The following is a 24240-nucleotide window of genomic DNA, read 5'->3' as shown; positions in this document are numbered from 1 at the left end:
AAAGCATCTATGTTAATATCTGAGGATTTACAATTCGTATTCAGGTCGTTCTCAGGTCGGGTTCAGATCTATTATTTTCATGTCCAACTCGGGTTCAGGTCAACACCAGTTTCGATTCGAGTTGATTTCGGATCGTCACAGCACATGTCAAAAACAGTTTTTACTCGAGTCGATTTCAATCAATTTTATAGGTCGAGTTAGCTTTTTACACCCCCTAGATTTTACAAACACGTACGCTAGTCTAACAAAGGTGGCGTCGCTTGACAGAGTTACTCCAATATCGATAATCAAAGGGGATGGGCCTCTCGTCAGAAACCGACACTAGATGGATCCATAACCCACCGACCATTAGCGTAGTAGAAATCAGATCATGACTCTAGTTTCCACAAGAATTTGATACACAGTAATTCACTGACATTTGACCTTTTGATTTATAATAAATATACAATAAAAACCCTAATTCTAGGCCTAAGGCAACTGTTGTTGTGATGCAGATACCATTCTTTTCTTTTTGGGTATGATTATGATACAAGATATGGAGCGGGAAGGTCAAGCTATGTACATAATGAGCCGAGGCCCCACCACAGAAAGCTTGGGATTGAAAGATATTTGCATTCAGACAAACAAAAAAGGCACATATGCATGGAAAAAAGTCCACATACTAAAAGATATTTTTATCAGATATTTGAAACAGCGTTTAGGTTATCTTCTCTCAGGAAACTCTCTTCACAAACCGGCCCTGTAGCAACCAAAAAGTAACATCCTTAATATCCAATTTTCAATGCATATTACATTTACTATTATAATTGTAAACGAGAAAGAGACGAGGACAAACCTTGAGCCTGGGTCGTTTATCTGCGTTCAGTTTGCGGACTTCATACCTTATCTTCTTGCAGACAATCTAGTCTGACGCTTCTCTTTGTATCTGAGAACACTCGCTTCCCTTCTTGTTCTTTCTTCTAGCTCCATCATCGGCACTTCTCCCATCTACACGCTTTTAATTGTTAAACTCAACCGATATTCACTTACATGAGGGAGTTAACTAACCATAGAAGGGAAACATCAAGAAATAGCAGAGGAGTTAATGGAATACTAACATAGTAGCCATTGACGCTGGTGGGCGTTGAAATGGAACAATCATCGGCCAATAGAGGCCCACGATCCGACCATGCATCCAAGACATCTTGGTAATTCAAATTCAAGTTGAGGGAAACCTTTTCTCATCATCTAATTCCCAGAACTAAGTTGTTCTGTCTTCACACCTTGGTTATCATATTCGCGCTCTTCTTTCAAGTATTTGGTGGGACTATAAACCTTGTGGTCTCCCTCGTCTTCTTCATCGGCATGGTGGAATCCGGTTTCCCAGTCCATTAAGTCCCAGCTGAGATGATGCCATCTATCTTTATCATCTCCATTCCATGTCCCAAAAGACCATCCAATTCGTCGATGATATCTATCTCTCCACGTGCTAGCTTCCTTTGGTGCCGTCGAATTCAGAGAAGTGGCATCCGGAACCTGTTGCTCTTCCTTCTTTGGGCTCTTTAACAATGACTGTACCCCATGTAGTCTTCTTGTCCCTCTACTCTTAGTTTCACTCCCATCTTTCATATATATACGCCAATTTTAACTTTACGGATTGAGAGATATTTCTTTCGTTTTTTTTTGGGTAAACTACTCCGGTGTTCACTAATGTTTGGGGTAAGATTCGTTTTCACCTGATGTTTCAAAAGTTTACAAATCGATCACTAATATTATCGTTTGTTACAAATTGATCACTCGTCGTTAACAGGCATGACAGAAAATACACGTGGCCTGTTAACAACAGTTAACATGCTTACCTGGATGGTATAATTACACAAATAGTCCATATTTATATATTCTTTCAATTTGATCCTAGTTTTAATAAATTATTTATTTTTAATTCTTATAAATAATGATATATTTTTTAAAAAATGAAATCAAAAATTTAAAATTAGTTTATAAAAACAAAAAATTAACGTTTTTTTAATAAAATTAACAATATTTCTTCCCCAAACTTTTTTAATCATCAAAACCTCCTTTTGTAAACCTACTCAACGAGGGACCATCAAAGGCCCGACCGTGGTTGGCCCTACCTTGCATCATTTGTGAGCAAACGTTCAATAAGTAATCATATATGAAGAAGAAAAGGAAAATATAACTTTGGAATGATTTCATAGGGATTGAGGTCTGTGAGAGGCTTTCAATAATGGGATTGCGATTAACCTTGTGACAACTTAGTTGGGGTGATGTATTTGCCGAGTTCAACATCGGCCAATGTTGTGTGACAGATTTCATGGGCACATCGTTCCTCTTGTGCTTGCTCGGAGGCTTTCTTGCCGAATCGTTCTTCGGCCAGTACAAGACGATCGCCATCTTCCTTCATACAGACACTGGTGTTTTAAGAAGAGAATTGTATATAATTTCAATATCTTTTGTGCTGCATGTTCAGCTTTGATCCGTGATGAATGATGATAATGGTGATCATTTTTTAGGGGACTGGGGCATTAGCAATAGCTACAAAGCTGCCATAGTTACGCCCACACCGTGCCATGCATCGGCATCCCATACATGCAAACAGCAAATGGATTTCAGATGGGGATTTTATACGTGGCCTATATCTAATTGCACTAGGCACAGGTGGCTGAAATCAAGTGTTTTCGGATTCGGAACTGATCAATTCGATGAGAAAGATGAGAAGGAGAAAGCCCAAATGACCTATTTTTTCAACAGGTTCTTCATCATCATCAGTATCGGAACCCTGTCGGCGGTTACTGTGCTCATATACTTACAAGACGAAGTCGGTCGAAGCTGGAGTTACGGATCTGCTGTGTTTCCATGCTTGTAGCCATCTTGATAGTCTTATCAGGCACTAAAGATACAGATAAGAAAAGTTCAGAAAGTCTAATAGTTCAGATTTTCCAAGTTATTATCGCTGCAAAAAACAAAAGGATATGGAATTCCCTTACAGTGTTGAATTACTGTATGAGGATATGGAATTCCCTTACAGTGTTGAATTACTGTATGAGGACCCCGGAGGCTCAAAGAATTCATCACACTGATCAATTCCAGTGAGTTTATTTAATTGTTCTTCAATGTTTGCATGGGAATAATCAATAAATACTATACCTATCACTTATTTCTGTTTTTGTTACCTAGCTTCTTGGACAAGGAAGCCATTGTTGCTGAAGGAGATTTCGAAAGAAATGTCGTTGTTTCAGCTCCGCATGGAAACTTTGCTCGGTGACACGGGTGGAAGAGATCAAGATGATGGTGGGACTTTTGCCAATATGGGTCACAACCATCATATTTTGGACTACTTATGCACAGATGATCACTTTTTCAGTGGAGCAAGCGTCCACCATGGAAAGATCAATTGGAGGTTTCTAATTCCTACTGGTTCCCTCACCGTCTTTTCGTCGTGGCGATATTGATCACCCTCGCCGTATACGACCGCCTCATCATGCCGGTTTGGAAGAAATGGAAAGGAAACCAGGTAAGCATGTGACACCTAAAATTCTTCCCTAGTAGCTACAGATAATTGTTTCAATGTTCTTAATTAATCACAATTTTCCCGCAACAGGTTTCACCAACTTACAGAGAATTGCCATAGGCCTAGTCCTATCATCGTTCGGAATGGCAGCCGCGGCACTAGCCGAGATGAAACGATTGTCGGTGGCTAGAACCAATGATACCACCACGACAACGCTGCCTATAAGTGTGTTCTTTCTGATTCCACAATTCTTCCTAGTTGGAGCCGGCGAGGCCTTCATATACACAGGCCAACTCGATTTCTTCATCACTCAATCCCCCCAAAAGAAAGAAAATAAAATTTTAATATTAGTATTTATTTAAAAAAGTTTGCGGAAGAAAAAATGTTAATTTTATTAAAAAAACGTTATTTTTTTGTTTGTATTAGTTTACTCTAACTCTAAAAAATGTTATTTTTTTATAACTAATTTTAAATTTTTGATTTCCTTTTTTTTAAAAATATATCATTATTTATAAGAATTAAAAATAAATATATTTTAATTTATTAAAACTATGATCAAATTGAAAGAATTTATAAATAACATAGACTATCTGTGTAATTATACCATCCAGGTAAGCCTGTTAACGGCTGTTAACAGGTCACGTGTGTTTTTCGTCACGCCTGTTAAGAGAGAGTGACCAATTTGTAACAAACGATAACATTAGTGACCGATTTGTAGCTTTTGAAACATTAGTGGTGAAAACGAAAACTTACCCAAATATTAGTGACCATTGAATTAGTTTAACCTTTTTTTTGAAAATGCCTTTTTGATCATACATGGCACCTTATCCTCACGCTATTGGTTAGATCACTTAAAGGTTCTTCTGATTGGCTATAGGGTTCCAGCTTGGAAATAGAGAGGGGACCCTTTGAACCTTTTTACTGCATGTGATTGTGGATCGGGACCACCTTTTTTGCTGTTCAAAAAATGATATGCATATGATTTTGAAGTATTAACCAATGATAACCAATATATGAATAAGATATCTTCTCTCACATTAATATTTAATTTTTTTCTTTCATTTCTTTTTGTAATGTCTTTTTTTTCTTTTCTCTAAATTGTAATTTTATTTTATATATTTAAATTATTTTATTTTATTAATATTTTTTATATTGAAATATTAAATAATTTTACCTGGTCTTACATTACGTCTTTAATTTTTTCAAGGTAATTTTATTTGATCTTACTTCCGTTGATTATATGATTATTTGTTGATATTACTATTTTAAACCCTTAGATTGTTCCTTTTTGATTGATGAAATTCTAATCATTAAATATATATTCAGTTGAATTTGTAAAAACTGATTACTGCAAATTAAATAAATTAGCACTGACAAGTACATAAAACGAAATGAACAAATTGAAATTGTTAGTGCGCCGTGGTAGTCCACTGTCATAGAAGCGAATTCGCCCTAACCGATGTAATTACAAAAAACAGACGATCGCCCCAAGGTTAACACAATACTCCTTGTTTCGTACACCAGAAATAGGAAGTTGGAACTCAATTGATTACTCTTTTCTTGAAGGTCGAATAATATATAAAAAGAGTTGAAAGATAATCGATTTCAATCTATTATCAAAACTTCAAAAATAGTAAAAGAAAATTGAAAGCTTAAAAGCTTTATAGGACGAAAGGCAAGAGAAGAAAGATGCTTATAGATTGAGTGAGTTACAATGTGAAACAAGCCTTCTTTATATAGGCTTATAGGGGGTAAAAATGGGAAATTGGGATAAACATTTCCGACCCAAATCTCGAAAAAATCATGTATGTTCTCAACAGAGTGTAGTCAACTTTGAAAAAGTAAGTTCATGATTTTAAAATATTTGCATTATTTACAATCCCCACAAATGCAAATAAGTATAGTTTGTCCAAAAAAGAATTGAAAATAAGAAAAAAGCAATGCAAAATTATCCGTTGAAGTATTAGTGAATATATCTGGAACTAAATAGTGAAATAAGCAATTCTTCTCTTTAACAAGTGAACAAATCGATAATTGTTAATATAATAGTAAGCTCGTAGGACACAAATAATTTCTTCGCCAACTGAGTTCTGCGATAGATCAACAATATAGCAAGTATACCTCGGGATGCTAATAAGTTCTCTAGAAAAACAACCATAACTTTTTTCGTAGAAGGTGGCTAGTCTTTCACACTTACGTAGGTGATTTCATCAAGTCTATCTCAATATAGGCCACCCAAATTAAGGATATGAAATCATTAAAAGCATTTAATAAGCTCAACCTCACAAATAAGATTAAGTGAATCATCAAGTGTCTCATAAGGACCACCCTAACATGGGCTATGAACTCATTAAGAGCATAAAATTCCTCCTTTTACGTTGGTGGATTCATCAATTCCTTCTCACTAGGACCACCCAAAGCCGTTTATGAACCCATTAAAAGTTCAAAGACTCAACCTCAAATACACAATACGCCATGAGGATGGGGGAAAATGTAATATATTTAGTCAATGAGCTTAAGACCCATCCCATCGACGTATCAAGAACAATTTTTCTACACAACCCTTTGGTTATTGGATTAGCTAGATTCATTTATGATTTCACATACTCCATAAAAAGTACACCATTCTTTATTAAAGTCTTACACATTCATATCTTATCCGGATATGCATTTTCTTACCATTGTAGGCTTGATTTTGAGCAACACTTATTGTTGCTTGTGAGTACATAATAAGGAAATTGGAGACGCATGCCTTCTCCACAAAAGAATCTCTACAAGTAGATTCCTAAGCCACTCAGCTTCTTGTCCAGCTAAATCAAGAGCTATAAACTTTGATTCCATGATAGAGCGAGTAATACACATTTATTTAGCAAACTTTCACGAAATTGTTGCACCTCCCAATGTGAAAACATAGCCACTAGTAGAACTAACTTCATCATTGTCACTTACCCAGTTAGCATCATAATATCCCTCAAGGGCCGGATAACAAAAAAAATTGCAGATCCCAAGTAATAGTACCTTTAAGATACTTTAACAAATGTTTAAGAGCATTCCAATTTTCTACTTGGGTTTGAGTATATCTACTAAGTCCACTGATAATAAGCAATATATGGTCAAGTGTAGTTCATTAAGAACATAAGACTTTGAATAATCTAGGCATACTCAGTTTGAGATATACAAATCCATTTGTTCATTTTTAAAAGTATGCTAGAATCATATGATGTTCTCACTGGGTTTACATCAAAACTATCAAATCTCTTTAGTACTTTTTCAATATAGTGAGACTGATTTAAAGAAAACTCCTTATCAGATTTATTAACTTTTACCCCTAATATTACATCTACCTCTCCCAAATCAGTCATTTCAAATATGGTAGATAAAACCTTTTTAGTTTTCTTAATGGTGTTGATGTGTGCGTTAAAAATCAATAAGTCATTGACATAAAGACTAATGATAACATATTCAAATTCAAACATTTTAGTATACACACATGCATAACACATTTAACTAAAAAACACAACTAAGAATTGTTTTGTGAAATTTTTCATACCACTATTTTGGAACTTGTTTGAGACCATACAAGGATTTTTTGAGTATTCAAACTTTATCATCCTTTTCTAGGGACCGTGAATCCTAGAGGTTTCTCCATATAGATATCTTCATCTAAATACCCATTTATAAAGGTTGTCTTGACATCTATCTGATGCACCAATATGTTATGAATAGAAGCTAAGGTAAATAACACACGAATAGTAGAGATTTAGTCATGAGAATATGTATCGAAAAAATTAACTCCAAAATTTTAGTGAACCTTTTTACAACTAGTCTTGCCTTGTACCTTTGTATTGATCCATCTGGTCTTAGTTTCTTTCTAAATATTATTTATTACTAATAGGTTTACAATCCTTAGGCAATTCCACTAATTCCTAAGTGTGATTAGACAAAATAGATTCTAACTCATCATTAATTGTATTTCTCCAAAAACTAGCATCAATAGAATTAACAACATCATCATAAGTTTTGGATCATCATCTATTAAAAAACCTTTATCTATAAAATTGTTAATTGAGTCCATGCCATCAAGTTCAACAATAAATAAAGTAAGAAAATCTGGACCAAATCTAGTTGTAGTTTTCTGTTTTTTACTCCTTCTAGGTTCATTAACCAGTGAAGAGGAATGATCAAAATTATCATACACTGAAACAAATTTCTTCAAAGGAAAAATGTTTTAAAAGAATACAATATCTATAGATTCACAAATTGAATAATCATGAAAGTACATAAATCGATAATCCACACTATTTAAAGCATAACCAATGAAAAAACATCAAAAGTTTTAGAACCAATAAAACTCATTTTGAAAGTAGGAAAACCTATTAAGAATATAATTTGCACTAAGAACGACCTCACCCCACATATTATTCGATAAGCCAGAGTTTAATAAGAAAACATTAATCATTTCTTTTAATGTTATATTTTCTTTTCAGCTATACCATTTGGTTGTGAAAAATAGGGAGCAGAGAACTCATGAATAATTCCATGTTTTTCACATATTTCTTTAAGAAAGTTATAACCATATTCACCACATCTATCAGATCTAACTCGTTTTTTTTCTATCAAGTGATTTTATACTTCTGTCTTATAAATTAAGAAAGTTTGTTCAGCTTCATCTTTGGACCTTAAGAGATGAACTTTTGTATACCTAGAGTAATCATCTACAAAAGTTATATAGTAGAGTTTTCCTCCTCTACTTTCTGTGTTTTTGAAGTCTGCTAGATCAGTATGAATTAACTCTAAAAGTACAATTTTCCTTTCAGTGACTAGTTTAAAAATTGGTCTATTATGTTTATCTTCTACACAAATTTCACATTTACTAGTGTTATTGAAATATAAATTAGGTAATAATTTCATTTTCTCAAGAATTTTGAGAGAGTTTATATTTACATGTTCAAATCTAGCATGCCATAAATCAACAGATTCAACAATATAAGCAGAAGTAGAAACTTATTATTAAACATTATTCATGGTCTCAACTACAAATAACCCCACTAAGATAGTCTTTTCCCACAAAGTTACCATTACGAGTAAGCACAAGCTTATCAGACTCAAACACAAGTTTAATTCATGCTTTATTCAAAAGTCCACACTAATAAGATTTCTACGTAAAGCAGACACATACATAACATTATACAAAGACAAAGTTTTGTCAAAAGTAAGTTTAAGTAAGATATTTCCTTCATTGAGTACTTCTGAAGTGGTGGAATTTCACATGTAAACTTGTTCTCTTTCAACTGCAACTTCAAAATCAACAAACATTTCTCTATTGTCACAAAATGTTTGGAAGTGTCAGTGTCCACTATCCACTCATAGTTTTCCTAAGTTAACTTCAGAAATCACAGCAGTAATCATCATCTTGATCCTCTACCAAATTTTCTTGTGGTTTGCTTCCATTTTGGGTTTAGTTCTTGTGGCGATCAGAGTATTGGAAACACTGATAGGCATTATGTCATGGCTTGCCACATACATAGCAACTCACTAACTTGTTGGGTTTCTGGTTCGCTCCTGGTTTCTTGAAGTTGGTTGACTTCGTAAGACAAGAATTATCATTATTCTTAGGATTGAAACAGTTCCTAAATCTGTTATTTATAGGACCAAAAGATTCCACCAAATTAGCCTTAAAAGAAAATTTATTTTTAGAAACAAAATTCTTATCTTTGAGGCAATTTGCCTCTTCTATCTTAATGTGATAAATTAGTTCTCCAATAAATGTCTCGCTTCTTATGCTTTAAGAGGTTTTGATAGTCGGACCAAGATATAAAACTTCTCGATCAGTACATTGCCTTGAAGGATTTCACACATCTTCATTCCTTTGGTAAGGATATCTGAGACTAACTTTTCAAAACGTGAACTTGTTCCATGTTTGACTTATCGTCAATCATTGGAATTTCAACCATTCTCCAACGACATATTTCTTGATTCTTACATCATCGACACCATATTTCTTTTCCAATGTCTCCCAAATTGATTTGGCAGATTTGTCTTTGATGAACAAATCAAAAAAGATTATTGGTCATGTGGCTGAGCATATGACCTCTAACCAACTTGTTGTCTCTCTAGAATTTGGCTAGAGTGACAACGTCTTCCTCTAGTATGTTGGAAGCATCAACTACGTCATGGGAAGAAATTGTAGCTCTAGTTAGAAAAAATTGGGAATATATTTATTGACAATGAAAGACATGTTGAGCATATTTGAATTCGCTTCTAAGTAAAAACTAAGTACTTCAAAACAAATAAATTAGCACTAACAAGTATAATAAAACAAAATGAACAAGATGAAATTGTTACTACACTGTGGTAGTTCGCTACCTTAAGCGAATTCGCCCCGACCAATGTAATAACAAAAAATAGACGATTGCCCCTAAGGTTAACACAGTACTCCTTTTTCGTACACCCAAAATAGAAAGTTGGAACTCAATTGATTGCTCTTTTCTTGAAAGTCGAATAATATATAAAAATATAAAAAGGTTTAAAATAATCAATTTCAAGCGATTACCAAAACTTCAAAATAGTAAAAGAAAATTGAAAGCTTAAAAACTTTATAGAACGAAAGGCAAGAGAAGAAATATGCTTATAGATTGAGTGAGTTAGAATGTGAACAAGCCTTCTTTATATAGACTTCATATATGGGCAAATATGGAAAATTAGGATAAAAAATTCACACCCGAATCTAAAAAAAAACACGTATATTTCTCAATAGAGTGTAGTTAACTTTGAAAAATTAAGTTCATGATTTTAAAATATTTACATTATTTACAAAATTGTAATGTACTTAGTTTAGGGAAAAATAAATTTTTGAGTATAATATACCCACAAATTAGTACATAGTGGAAAAAGATAGGTGAAAAACTATGCATGCATGCATGTAAAAACAAAATGAGGTGAAAAGAAAGAAAGATAATAATGTGCATTTGATGAATAATAACAAACTTGTGAGGGTCATGAGAAGGGAAGTAAGGGGCTAAGATGGAGTCTATGGCGCAACGACACCTAAAGAGCTTCTAAGAAGCGCATGATGAAGAACCTGCCATTGCCATACCTCTTTGATCTCAACAAAACAACTATACATAATTGAAAGTTTAGTCCTTGAAGATGAAGGGGGAGAGGAGATTAAAAGGGCTATTTAATGTTCTGAATGTCGATGCTAATGGATTTTTTGCCCAATAAGGCCATTGGAATAATAATTTAGGGTTTTGACTCATCATCTAATATTATTTAGGGATTTACAATAATTGTTATAGTGTCGGGGGAACTCGTCACCTCGACAAAATATTATTTTTAGGGTAAAGTATAGTAATGGTCACTGAACATTTCTGAAGCTTGCATTTAGGTCCCCCAACTTTTAAAACTTGTAATATAGTCCCCCAACATTTATTCCGTTTACAATATGGTTCCCCAACTTAAACTGCTGTTAGAAAATTAGGGTAAATAATATAAACGGTCATTGAACTTTTCAGAAACTTGAATTTAGGTCTCCCAACTTTTAAAACTTGCAAAACAACCCTCAATTTCATTCTAAACCCTAATTTCCAAAGTAATTTAATTTCATTCTAAACCCTAAATTCCAAAATAATTTAATTAAATTTTAAACCCCAAATTCTAAAATACTTCAATTTAAGGTTTAGAATATAATTGAATTATTTGGAATTTAGGGTTTAGAATAAAATTAAGGTGTTTTTGAAATTTTGAACATGAATTTACTATTTAACAATATTTATTTCAATATAAATTTGAGGTTTATTTAACTGTTTATATCAATTTTGAATAACAATGTATTGATTAAACATCCCGAATAGCAAAATGTAAGCACTCTATTCGGTATTTCAACTTCCCATAAACTCTGCTCATTGCTTCAACTTTTTGACTATATGAAATTCGGAACACTCATTTGGAGCATTATGATTTAAGTACCACTATGTTCTTGCATGCTATTTTTTTTATCAGATTTGAGTACCTAACCCTTCAGTGCTTTACAGTGCGATCATTTATGATTCACCTGAATTTGCTTATACAATGATCATTTATGATTTAGTAGAATCAATGGTTTAGAATGAAATTGAATTACTTTGGAAATTAGGGTTTAGAATAAAATTGAGGACTGTTTTGCAAGTTTTAAAAGTTGGGAGACCTAAATTCAAGTGCCTGAAAAGTTCAATGACCGTTTATATAATTTACCCTAATTTTCTAACAGTAGTTTAAGTTGGGGGACCATATTGCAAACGGAATAAATGTTGGGGGACTGTATTGCAAGTTTTAAAAGTTGGGGGACCTAAATACAAGCTTCAAAAATGTTCAGTGACCATTACTATACTTTAGCCTTATTTTTAATGGACTCGAGTTAATGGGTCCCACGTGGGTCGATAATTTATTATTTTTACTGGTACTCGTTATATTGAAAAGACGAGTCCATTAAAAAATATTTTTTGATTATTAAAAAAATTTTAAAAAAAATTAAGGGAACTCGTCACCTCGAGGTGATTAGTTCATTCGAATTCAAAAAACTAGTCGTTGGTCAATAGGAAGTTGTGCAACGATCACTTGGAACTCGTCACCTCGAGGTGATGAGTTCCGTCGGATATTTTTATTATAGTCGTTGGAATTGGGGCTATAAATATGGGTTTTAGGTTTTGATTTTCATCAAACCCTAAATTTGATTTTTTTTCCAGTAAAATATGGCTTTCTGTGAAAATCCCAAAAAAATGGCATCCCAAGTAGACATGTTGCACCTCAACAACATCCATATTTCGTCTATCAAACTCCAGTCAGAAGAAGAACGGAGTATTCGTCAGCGCGGGATGACTACGAGAGATCTGCATCAGCGGATGTTGATATATCTTCAACAATACGATCTTTTTCCGGTCATATTTGTATATGGCTTCAAGATGTACCCGACGTTGATTCAGGCTCTGATCGAACGTTGGCAGCCCGAGATGCACACCTTCTATTTCCCTAGTGATTAAACGACGAGTACTTTGGAAGACGTCACTTACCAACTCGGTGTTCCCCTGAATAGAGCCCCCATGGTAAGGCAGAACAATTACGAGCCCAAGAAGTTGGTCTACGAAGTTTTGAGAAAAATGTCATCATCTGAGTGCATCGATGGTTATCGGGTACGGATGACGAGGTAGGAGTCTGAATTCCATATGACCAACGACTCTACCGAGCCATATTATTATCGGATAAATTCGGTAATTTGGCGCACACTCAGTATCTTCAAATATTAAATAACTTCGCTGAGTGTCGCAATACCACTTGGGGCTCGACGATTTTAGCCTTTCTGTACCTGTAGCTTTGCAAGGCTGCATTTATCGAGCGATGTCGAAAAGTTGATGTAGCAAGTTGTCTAATATTGCTACAATCATGGGCGTAGTATTGATTCCCATTTTTTACGTCGATTACAATAGCCCCGGTCGAGTTTCCTATGTTGGAAGATAATTTTTTTAACTTTGTTTTTAAATTTGAATTAATTTTTTATCTGTTTTTAATCTTTTTCTATTTTTAAATATTTTAGATAGCACCATAAAATAACCGAGACAAAGTTGTCGGGTGCCATTGCAAAAGATATATAGACGATGATCGATATCGTCGGTCGATATGCAGTATGCATATGCTCTTTTATTTTTTTCGGTCTATTTTTAAACTTTATATATATTAACTTTGATATTTAATATTTACAATTTTATTGGCTTCCATATGCTGACGACAAGATCTACCGATTATTGTCACCATAATTTTTTTAGGGTTCAATTTATGGTGTGTCGTGGCATCGTTATTACATTTTGCGATTGTTGAGTGGTACGTCGCTGATATAGTACTACGACAGTATACGACGCATCAACTGATTCCTACGCAAATCGTTGAGATGGGCACGCTCCATTGAATTGATACGCGTGGGAAACATACCGAAAATTGGTTTGCGAAGCACGGTTTACTACATCGAACTATGTAATCAGCGACACCTATACCCCTCGCAGAACTATATTACCGCTGGACCTAGATTCGACCATTCTCCATATCTTCAAAATTAAGAAATAAATGAGAAATCATATCTCACAACACCACAAGATAGGGGGAGAATGAGAACAACATCATGCCAGTTTCCCCAAGTCCAAGAAGAAATCATATGTCTTCTTCTTCTTCTGCTTCAGTATCTACAGCTGAAGATTACTATAGTGCATCTCAGGTGAGTTTTGGTTTCTATCCCGTATATAATACTTCAACTGAGACTCAACCGACTTGGGTTGGAGGTTCATGTGATGCAATGCAACACACTCAACATCTTCGATTGAACATGCGATTAAGGGTGAATGAGATCCTATCGTATGGTCAACAACATAACCCCAAGTTGATTTAGTAACGACAACGATGATGTCAAATACCATAAGCACATCACCGTATTTCGAAGGCGGATCTTAGAATGTGTTAAGTACACCTCCTCAGCAAGATGAAGACGACAACGAAGACAACGATCAAGACCAACGACCTCGTCGTACTCGATGAGCCCCACACCATTATCATTCGACCACTCCTCGACATCGCCAAGAACTTAAAAAATATAAATAAATTTTATTAATTTGTAAAAAATGTTCTTTCAATAAAAATTATTATTTTTTAATTAATTTAATTTTTTAAAATTTAACCTGGGGGAATTCGTTACCTCGAGTTCCATTGTGATCGTTAAAGAATTGCCCATTGACAACAACTATAAAACAACTAGTTTTTTGAACTCGAAAGAACTCGTTATCTTGAGGTGACGAGTTTCCCTCTTCTTTAATTTCTATTTTTAGTTTTTTTCAATAATAAAAAAATATTTTTTAAAACGGGCTCATCTTCTTAAAGTGACGAGTTCCAGTAAAAATAATAAGTTATCGGTTCACATGGGACCCATTCATCTTGGTCCATTAAAAAACAATATTATGTGAAACTCGTCGCTTCGAGATGACGAGTTACCCGACACTGTAACAAATGTCGTAGATCCCTAAATAATATTGGATGATAGTTAAAACCCTAAATTATTATTCCAATGGCCCTATTGGGCCAAAAAAGCTGATGCTAATGTGCACTTCGATGTTTCCCTATTATAGTAAAACGAGCCAACAAAGGAACTGGTTTAAAATGACTTTCTTTCGGCCTCAAAGCCCACAAGGGAGAATATTGAAAAAGATCATACAATTTGACGACTTATAAAAAGGGGTAAAAAAAAGCAGCAACCGATATCGTATCGACGGCGAATAAGTATGGCCGGTCGTAACAGCCTTACGCCGCCGTCATCTTCAACACGCTCCATAATTGAACGCCACGCCATTCATCAACACCACCACCTCGAAGACCGAGTTACCATCCAACACCGCGAGATCCAATCCCTTCTCCTCGACAACCAACGCCTCGCCGCCGCCCATGTGGCTCTTAAGCAGGATCTTGCACTTGCCCAGCAGGAAATCCGCCATCTATCGGTGGCCTCTTCTAACGTCAAATCCGAGAGGAACGCCGAGGTGAGGGAGATCTACGAGAGGTCACTCAAAATGGACGCCGAGGCGCGTTCCGTCGATGCGATGATCTCTGAGTTGGCTCGTGTACGGGCTGACGTAAGAAACTCATGGCAGATGACTACGAGCTAAAGGCGGAGTTGGAGGCTGTCAACGATGAGCTAGCCAAGGTAAGAATGGAGGCGAAGCAACTTCCCGTACTTATGGCGGATATTGAAGCTGTAAGGAAATAAATCCATAAAGGAGGGTAATTCTCTGCAAATTTTCTTCTTTTTGAACATTTATTTTCCTTTTTAAATTGTGGATGGAAATTGGAGCATTATTGATTGCCATTTCTTTGATGATTCTAATGGGAACTGTTTGATGATTACAAGATTGTCAAGGCAGGGGTTTGAAAAGGAAGTCATCAGTTTCATGGCTATGATAAATGCTATCTGATGATTTGGTACATGTGTCGAGAGGCTAACTGCAATAAAGTGAACATAAAGATTATCTTTGATTATAAGCTAGTTAAAGATTGAAGTCTTTAGTATTAGATATAAGTGGCCGTGAAAGCGTGTTCAGATTTGAGGACAAGGGATGTGTACCCCAAATAACCCCATCCTATCATTACTCATGCTGGTGGTCTGGTGGATGGATGATTTAGGGTACCTGATAATGCAGTATTTGGAAGTGATTGCTTTGTTAAGAATGCCTTAAAATGGATGCTCATATATGCGCATTTTTTTAGTTGCATTTGCGTAAGTCTGGATTTGTGAATTCGACTTTAAGCAATTGCATATTCCGTTCATATCAATATAGGTGTTTAATGTGTGTCAATGCAGCAGGTAGCAATTAAGAACTTACTGTTGAAATAACACAACCTTCCAACATATAGTGGTTATATATGGATGTAGTCGATACAACAGTCATGAAATCAGTAGAATTGTGTCTAGTAAGTTGGTAGAGAAGCACCAATTGATCTTTCCTTATAAAACTGTATTTTGTTTGTAATAGGTCTGCAATTGAACTTGAAAAGAAGACACGTGCTTGTAACCTTGAACAGCGTCAGATACTAGAAAAAAATATGGCCCTCGTCTCTCGGGAACTAGAAAGACTACATTCAGAACTTGCTAATGCAGAGAAGAGAGCAAGGGATGCACCAACGACGGTAATCGCAAACCCAAGTAATGTGATCTACTCTTGTTCTCTGATAAGTTTAATCTTAACTTCCTTGGACAAGTTCTTGACCTTTTAACATCCTTGCATTCAGACCCCAAATACAATGGAAACTATGGAAATATTGATGCCAAGTATGGAGGAAGTCATTCCATGCCTCAGGTATGTTCTGCTTTTAGAATATTGAGCCCTTTTATGACTTCACTTTAAATCTACAATCCAATTAGTAATTGGAGATGGTAGACTGCATGAAACTTGAGAAAGTAACCCCATCATGGATTCTCAACTTATTTCCAAAAGTAAAACCGTGGAAACATAAGCTTGCTTTGATTGATTGGTACTTTGTTTTATTCGTGTTACCACTGACGTTCCACAATTGTTTGACAACCGGGTGTCAGGCAATGTTTTATACTTGATTTCGGGCTGTTGTTGCATGTCCGCAATTTGTGGCTGGAGCTGGAACGATGCCCCCTGTTATTATAGAGGGCCAAGGGTCCCATACACCTATTGTTAATGGTACCTTCTGTGTCGGGAGCAGTTTCTACTGTCCCTCTGATAACCAAGTAGTTCAGATATAACCATTTCTAACTTGTATATAAATTCAATTTCTGAAATTAGCATTACTTGGGCAAAACTTTGATGCTAAATAAGCTTTCTGCAAAATGTGCAATTGCTTGAGCTAAAACATAATGCACAGTTGAAATTGACATGTACTTGTAGCATCAACAGTAAGCTTCTTTACTTGAGTTATATTGACTCGTTTATTTGCCGTATTTATAATTTCATCTGTTACGGCAGCTTGTATAATAAATATAATTAAGAAAACACAAAAGCAAATGAATTAATTATGTTGGAATGAAGAGTAGGACTCAATGCTTCATCCATCAATTAATATTTAATATGTTTCACTGCAGAATAAAAAAACAGCACTTCGGAATGCCGCCAGTCCTAACCATATAACTAAAGGGACTACAGATATTAAGAGCACCATCACTCGTTGAAAACGCTCACACATAGCTACAAAAAAACACCATGAAGTAGACCGTAATTCTCAACACTCGCCATCCACTATCCTGCAACTAATTGGTCATACTTGAGGAAACTCGCAGCAACCACTTCTTGCATAATCCATTATTGAATGCCATATTAAACAACATACCGTCCCCAATCAACCATTTATTTAGTAAAACTACACGCACAATTGCATTCAGCAATCAGCATATAAAACTACGACCATTATTGGGGTTAGAACTTAGAAGACGTCACTATAATTGAAGCCCAAACAGAAACCTATTTGCTTACATCAAAGCATAAGGTCTCAGGACTGTGATCAGTATATGCTGCCATACAATGATCCAAACTGATTCTTCAATTGTCCACATTTAATGAATTTGAATTTTCAAAAACAACTAATTAAAACTACTTCATAGCATGGGAGGCAAACCCCATCATCTATGCACATGCTTATAATTCACTAGTTTGTTCCACCGCATCAAATGATATGGAGAAGAGCAACAATTCAATCCCCCAACAAAGGGATATTCCCAAATAAAAGGTACATGATTCAAAGGAGCAGCACTCACCTGAAATTATCAACCTACCTTAGCAGGAAGCAATTTGAAGTTAATCCACTTGCTTCTATAAAAGGATCCACAAATCCAATCAATCCAGTGCCTAAAATAAAAAACCCCTCCATCTAACAGTAGACAGGAGGAAGGAGAAAAAGGAGTATTGCCCAAACAAGTGAACCACCTACCTCTCAGTCTCCTGTTCAAGAACAACCCTGTGAATGGGGACAACTACAACCCTTAGATCATAATTCTTAGTACATAAAATACTCGAAGCTGAAAGTCTCTTAGTATGGACGTGAACGGTTTCCACCATAGTGATGTCTATCTGGCCCAGAACCTCCATCCCTGCGCCTGTCCCCACCACCACCATAGCCACCTCTACCACCTCTGTCAAATAACACCATTCAACAATGAAGCCTCAATAAAAACAATTTATATTATATAAGCCAAGAACATTTTGACTTTCTTTTAAAAAAACATGACATACTTTTAGGTAAACTTTCTATTGTTTACTACACAGTAACAAGCTTAAGGGACAACCTAATAGTACCATATGCAAACCAAGCACAAGTTTTAAAAGAAAGCTGCTAACAGTAGTTAGATATTTTTTTTTGATAAGAATTTCAGGCCTCGTTAAAAACCCCCTTCTTGATTGTTGGAGCTAGTAGTGTAGCTCCTTAATCAACAGAAGGAGGAAAAGAGTGCCTAAGGATTTTATTGCACATAAGAGATTACAAAAGATACAACTTTACAAACACCTATAACAGAACCGATGAACAAAAACAACCTAAAACCACCCATAAATAGCACCACTAGACCAGCCAATTCCTTCATTAGGTAAGACAACAACCTCTAAATTGGCTGTCCTATTAACCAAATCTAACAACACCTAATGCAAAACAAACCAACATTACAACCAAAAACTTGAGAAAAAAAAAACGCCTCTGAAAACATATGCCAAACAATTAAGTATCAATTGGAGGATCAAGTTCTAATGAGATATCGCAATCTTCGGGGACCCAAGAGTTAGGTTTGAAGGATGGATCAACTTCATGCACCATAATCTTGAATAAATTATCACCGACCTTCAATTCCAACAACTCATCAATTCTCACTTGATCTTTTGTGAGTATTTGGATTTTAGCCCGATCAAAAGATGATGGAAACTCGCAACTTTTGTCGATTGATAATAATTTGCCCCACTTTGTTGCAATGCTTTTGAAAGTATCCCAATTCCAAGCGTGAAAAGGAATACCTTCGCAAACTAACCACACGCGACGACAATTCACCACTAGGCTCTCGGACCAAGTTTCCACTTTGGAAAACCATTCTGTAAGAGTCTCTAGATAGTCATCCTTCACGATTCTCAACGAATCAGAGTCTTCAAAAACCATTAGAACTACATTTGCAGCAGCCCTCATAAGCGTGAAGCCAGCAAGTCCTTTGGCTTGAATTTGGTTAGCAAGATTACCATTTTAATGAAGTTCTTGCACCACCCCACAAGACTTGTTGCATGTCCGCAATTGTGGGAGCTGGAACGATGCCCCCTGTTATTATAGAGGGCCAAGGGTCTCATACACTATTGTTAATGGTACTTCTGTGCCGGGAGCAGTTTACTGTCCCTTGATAACCAAGTAGTTCAGATATACCATTTCTAACTTGGATAAATTCAATTTCTGAAATTAGCTACTTGGGCAAAACTTTGATGCTAAATAAGCTTCTGCAAAATGTGCAATTGCTTGAGCTAAAACATAATGTACAGCTTGAAATTGACATGTACTTGTAGCATCAACAGTAAGCTTCTTTACTTGAGTTATATTGACTCGTTTATTTGCCGTATTTATAATTCATCTGTTACGGCAGCTTGTATAATAAATATAATTAAGAAAACACAAAAGCAAATGAATTAATTATGTTGAATGAAGAGTAGGACTCAATGCTTCATCCATCAATTAATATTTAATATGTTTCACTGCAGAATAAAAAAACAGCACTTCGGAATGCCGCCTGCCTAACCATAACTAAAGGGACTACAGATATTAAGAGCACCTCATCGTTGAAAACGCTCACACATAGCTACAAAAAAACACCATGAAGTAGACCGTAATTCTCAACACTCGCCATCCACTATCCTGCAACTAATTGGTCATACTTGAGGAAACTCGCAGCAACCACTTCTTGCATAATCCATTATTGAATGCCATATTAAACAACATACCGTCCCAATCAACCATTTATTTAGTAAAACTACACGCACAATTGCATTCAGCAATCAGCATATAAAACTACGACCATTATTGGGGTTAGAACTTAGAAGACGTCACTAATTGAAGCCCAAAACAGAAACCTATTTGCTTACATCAAAGCATAAGGTCTCAGGACTGTGATCAGTATATGCTGCCATACAATGATCCAAAATGATTCTTCAATGTCCAACATTTAATGAATTTGAATTTTCAAAAACAACTAATTAAAACTACTTCATAGCATGGGAGGCAAAACCCCATCATCTATGCACATGCTTATAATTCACAAGTTTGTTCCACCGCATCAAATGATATGGAGAAGAGCAACAATTCAAATCCCCAACAAAGGGATATTCCCAAATAAAAGGGTACATGTGATTCAAAGGAGCAGCACTCACCTGAAATTATCAACCTACCTTAGCAGGAAGCAATTTGAAGTTAATCCACTTGCTTCTATAAAAGGATCCACAAATCCAATCAATCCAGTGCCTAAAATAAAAAACCCCTCCATCTAACAGTAGACAGGAGGAAGGAGAAAAAGGAGTATTGCCCAAAAAGTGAACAACCTACCTCTCAGTCTCCTGTTCAAGAACAACCTGTGAATGGGGACAACTACAACCCTTAGATCATAATTCTTAGTACAAAATACTCGAAGCTGAAGTCTCTTAGTATGGACGTGAACGGTTTCCACCATAGTGATGTCTATCTGGCCCAGAACCTCCATCCCTGCGCCTGTCCCACCACCACCATAGCCACCTCTACCACCTCTGTCAAATAACACATTCAACAATGAAGCCTCAATAAAAACAATTTTATTATATAAGCCAAGAACATTTTGACTTTCTTTTAAAAAACATGACATACTTTTAGGTAAACTTTCTATTGTTTACTACACAGTAACAAGCTTAAGGGACAACCTAATAGTACCATATGCAAACCAAGCACAAGTTTTAAAAGAAAGCTGCTAACAGTAGTTAGATATGATCATTTGAGATTTGGTTTCCATGGTAAATTACAGCAAGCAAAACCTCAAATTAGGAATTCGACATGGTAACATACAATTTAGCAGAAAGAGAAAATAGGCATTGTGAGTTCATAAATTTCATGTAGAAACAATTAAAGACATTGACTAATGAAAAAAACAAGGTTTAAATGATACCCATGATCATACACTTTAGGCGCAGTCTTCTCAGCCATTGCCACACTGATTGTATAGCCTCTGACATGGTCTGAGAAAGAAGATTCCAACAAGTGTTAGGACAAACGTTTAAAGTAACAAACTAAATGAAGAAAAGTTTAGTTGTGTACTTTAAAGAAACCGCCAGCAGAGTGTGCAGCTTGAGGATCTTCATAAGTCAAAACCGCATCACCTTTTGGGTTTCCTTTCTCATCAGTGTATATTTTTATATTCCATGGCCACTGATCTTTATAGCCACGCTTCTGCTTAATTCTTCCAACCTAAACAAGTGACCATCAAAACAAGGAACAGAATAAAGCAAATATCAATGCACAATTATATTAAATAAAAGTGATATCAGCTCTGGAAATAAAAATAAAAACACCAGGATGCAATAGATGACATAATACCATCATAAAGCACAGTGATTTAAAATATAAGATATGACCATTACTTGTCCAATGCCGCCAAAAAGGTCTCTTAATTCTTCAATAGTAGAATCAGGTGGCAAATTTGATATGTAGATTCTGGTATTGTCACAAGAATCCCCGCAGTTTTCATCACATTGCTTGATCTTGCCTGGTGCATCAGTAGAAGGACCACCATAACCACCTCCTGATGTCGAGGACCACCAGGATTTCCACCCCGACCACCAGTCCTTGCATCACTCAAACCCTCACCAGCATAACCACCTGCAGGGCCTCCATAAGACGGAGGGTATGATGCTGGTCCACCAGTATAGCTTGTAGGTGGAGGAACTGAACCCATTCCATAATTTGTATTCCCATCATATGCATTAGGAGGAGGTGGGTAACTTCCACCAGCACGCCACTATAAGAACTGGGCCGAAGGAGGAACTTGACCATACCCACCATCCTCCCCCCCTTGATTACCCCATAGGAACCACTTCTACCACCTTCACTTCTATTATCATAATTTCCACCTCTGCCTCCAAGGTTGTTACTCCTCCCACTATCATATCCACCTCTCATCCCATCTCCTCTACCTCCACGATGAGCGCCATATCCCCCACCACCACCACCTCTGTTATACCCACTACTACCACGATCACCAGAACCCACAGGAGAGGATGCACCGCATTTGTTACACTCAACTCTTCTTGCAAAGTTCAAGTTCCCACAGCTGCATAAACATACCAGTTTAAATTTCACAAATGCAGGCAACCAACGTTAACATAAAAATATCAGCAAACCGAATTTAGCTGCTAAAACTAACAGTACAACTACATAGCCTTCCCCATAGAAAAGATAAAAATACCTGGGGTTCGGGCAAAGCCAATCACCATCTCTGCCTCCTCCTCCTCCACGGCCACCACCTCTTCCACCACGGTCTCCTCCTTGATAGCCTCCACCGCCTCCTGCAGAATCCATGTCCAATCCATTGAAAACAAGAGCAAATCACCGTACAACCCAACAAAACAACTATGAGAAACTTATGGTCAACAACAGCAACCCAAAAATCAAGAAAAAGAAAATAATTAACCACAATGAAAATTACCGCGGTTTTGAGAACTGCGACCGTATCCACCACCTCCACCTCTTCCACCGCCACGGCCACCGTAACCAGCGTCCCCTCCATAACCACCATGTCCACCAGCATATGAAGGCGGAGCAGCTTCGCCTCCTTCTTGACCGTACATTGTTTAAAGATGAATCTAGGGGTTTTGGGTATACTTGATCTTATCCCCCTTGATGTATTTAGGGTGCTATACAAATTAAAGAGTGGTGTGATGTGAAATATAATGGCCTTCCTTTCGCTTACTTCTTATAGTGTTTTTGACTGGCTACCATATATTTGAATCATCTGATTGTGTTTATAGTTTGTAGCCTAACCGGCATTGATTTGGGTCACTGAAATCAAATACGGACTGGTCTACGTGGAAATGGCTCCTCATTCTATGGTGTAACCCAAGGCCCAGTTCCAGGCCCTTACAACTGTAATATACCTCCATCCTAGATGAATTTCGGTGCAACTTTTATTTTATAAGAGTGCCGGTTATCAAACAGTTTTGATCTTATTTACTTTCGCTATTTTTTTCTAAAGAAAGACGGGCGTCATTAAAAATTCTTTTACCAACCCAAGATTAAAGCCCAAATATATTAATCAATCCTGATCCAAATCAGGAAGCATTACAATCTAGGGATCCTTTGGCTAATGTATGAACAACCATATTTACTTCCCTAAAAACATACGTAACAAAGCAACTAGTAAACTCATTACATTTATCCCGAATAGGACGCATAAGGATACCTATTGTAGACTCAAAATCACTCACATATTGAACAAATTGACAACAATAGTAGAACCCTTTTCAAAAATACTATTATGCCATCCTTCTTCCAAAGCCATATTAATCGCCGCACCAAGGCTGTGCAGTTCCGCTTCCGCTAGGCCAGCCTCAAAGATCCCACCAGACGTAGTGGCCATCCCCCCGAGCACAACTCCAGAAGCATCACGGGCTACAACACCCACCGTTGCCGGCTTGGTCACTGAATTGTATGCTTTATCCGCATTGTTTTTGATAAACCGATCAGGAGACGGTCGCCAATGGTTCAAATTAGAAGCATGCGATGACCAAACAAGGGTTCCGCTGGGCAGAAAGGAATTCAGCATGCAACGCCTTTGCATTAGCCACAATGACCCATGCTGGTTCTGGACGTCCATCATGCACCAAAGAGTTCCGCCCATTCCATATATTCCATAAGAGGACCAGAAATCCTGCAAATTGCTCAATAACAAGCGTAGTAAAAGCTGATTCCAACCATAATAAATAAGAGTGATCAATAGCGTTAAGGAACATACCTGACAGGCCTGCAATTCAAAAAACATCCTTCGCAAAGGAATAAACCCGAAACACATGCACTGTGGTTTCAATATCTATTTTACATAATGGGAAAATTATGTCTCCTAATCCAGCCAGTTGCAACTAACTACCAGTCAAAAGTGCATCTCAGACCAGTAGCCAAGTAAAGATACGTATCTTCGGAAGAGTTCTTACCTTGGCTATAACTCG

The 24240-nt window shown here is 36.4% G+C and overlaps 2 long non-coding RNA genes and 3 pseudogenes across 2 annotated transcripts; 2 read left to right on the top strand and 3 right to left on the bottom strand.

Moving 5' to 3' along the window:
- Positions 1–598: 598 nt before the first annotated feature.
- LOC120148310 lies at positions 599–1232 on the bottom strand. Its single transcript, XR_005518360.1, has 3 exons — positions 1098–1232; positions 836–987; positions 599–739 (listed from the first exon to the last, which is right to left on the bottom strand). It is a non-coding gene; the product is annotated as an uncharacterized LOC120148310 (long non-coding RNA).
- A 112-nt stretch (positions 1233–1344) lies between these two features.
- On the top strand, positions 1345–3828 carry LOC120148399 (annotated as a pseudogene).
- A 10920-nt stretch (positions 3829–14748) lies between these two features.
- On the top strand, positions 14749–16858 carry LOC120148353 (annotated as a pseudogene).
- A 921-nt stretch (positions 16859–17779) lies between these two features.
- Positions 17780–22975, bottom strand: LOC120148351 (annotated as a pseudogene).
- On the bottom strand, positions 20412–20646 carry LOC120148354. The gene is made up of 2 exons (XR_005518363.1): positions 20600–20646; positions 20412–20482 (listed from the first exon to the last, which is right to left on the bottom strand). It is a non-coding gene; the product is annotated as an uncharacterized LOC120148354 (long non-coding RNA).
- Positions 22976–24240: the final 1265 nt, after the last annotated feature.

This window comes from Hibiscus syriacus, unplaced genomic scaffold (genome assembly GCF_006381635.1).
Source record: "Hibiscus syriacus cultivar Baekdansim isolate YM2019G1 unplaced genomic scaffold, ASM638163v2 tig00110956_pilon, whole genome shotgun sequence".
Taxonomy (NCBI): domain Eukaryota; kingdom Viridiplantae; phylum Streptophyta; class Magnoliopsida; order Malvales; family Malvaceae; genus Hibiscus; species Hibiscus syriacus.
Note: the sequence above shows the minus strand (reverse complement) of the source record. Positions and strands in the feature narration are given on the sequence as shown.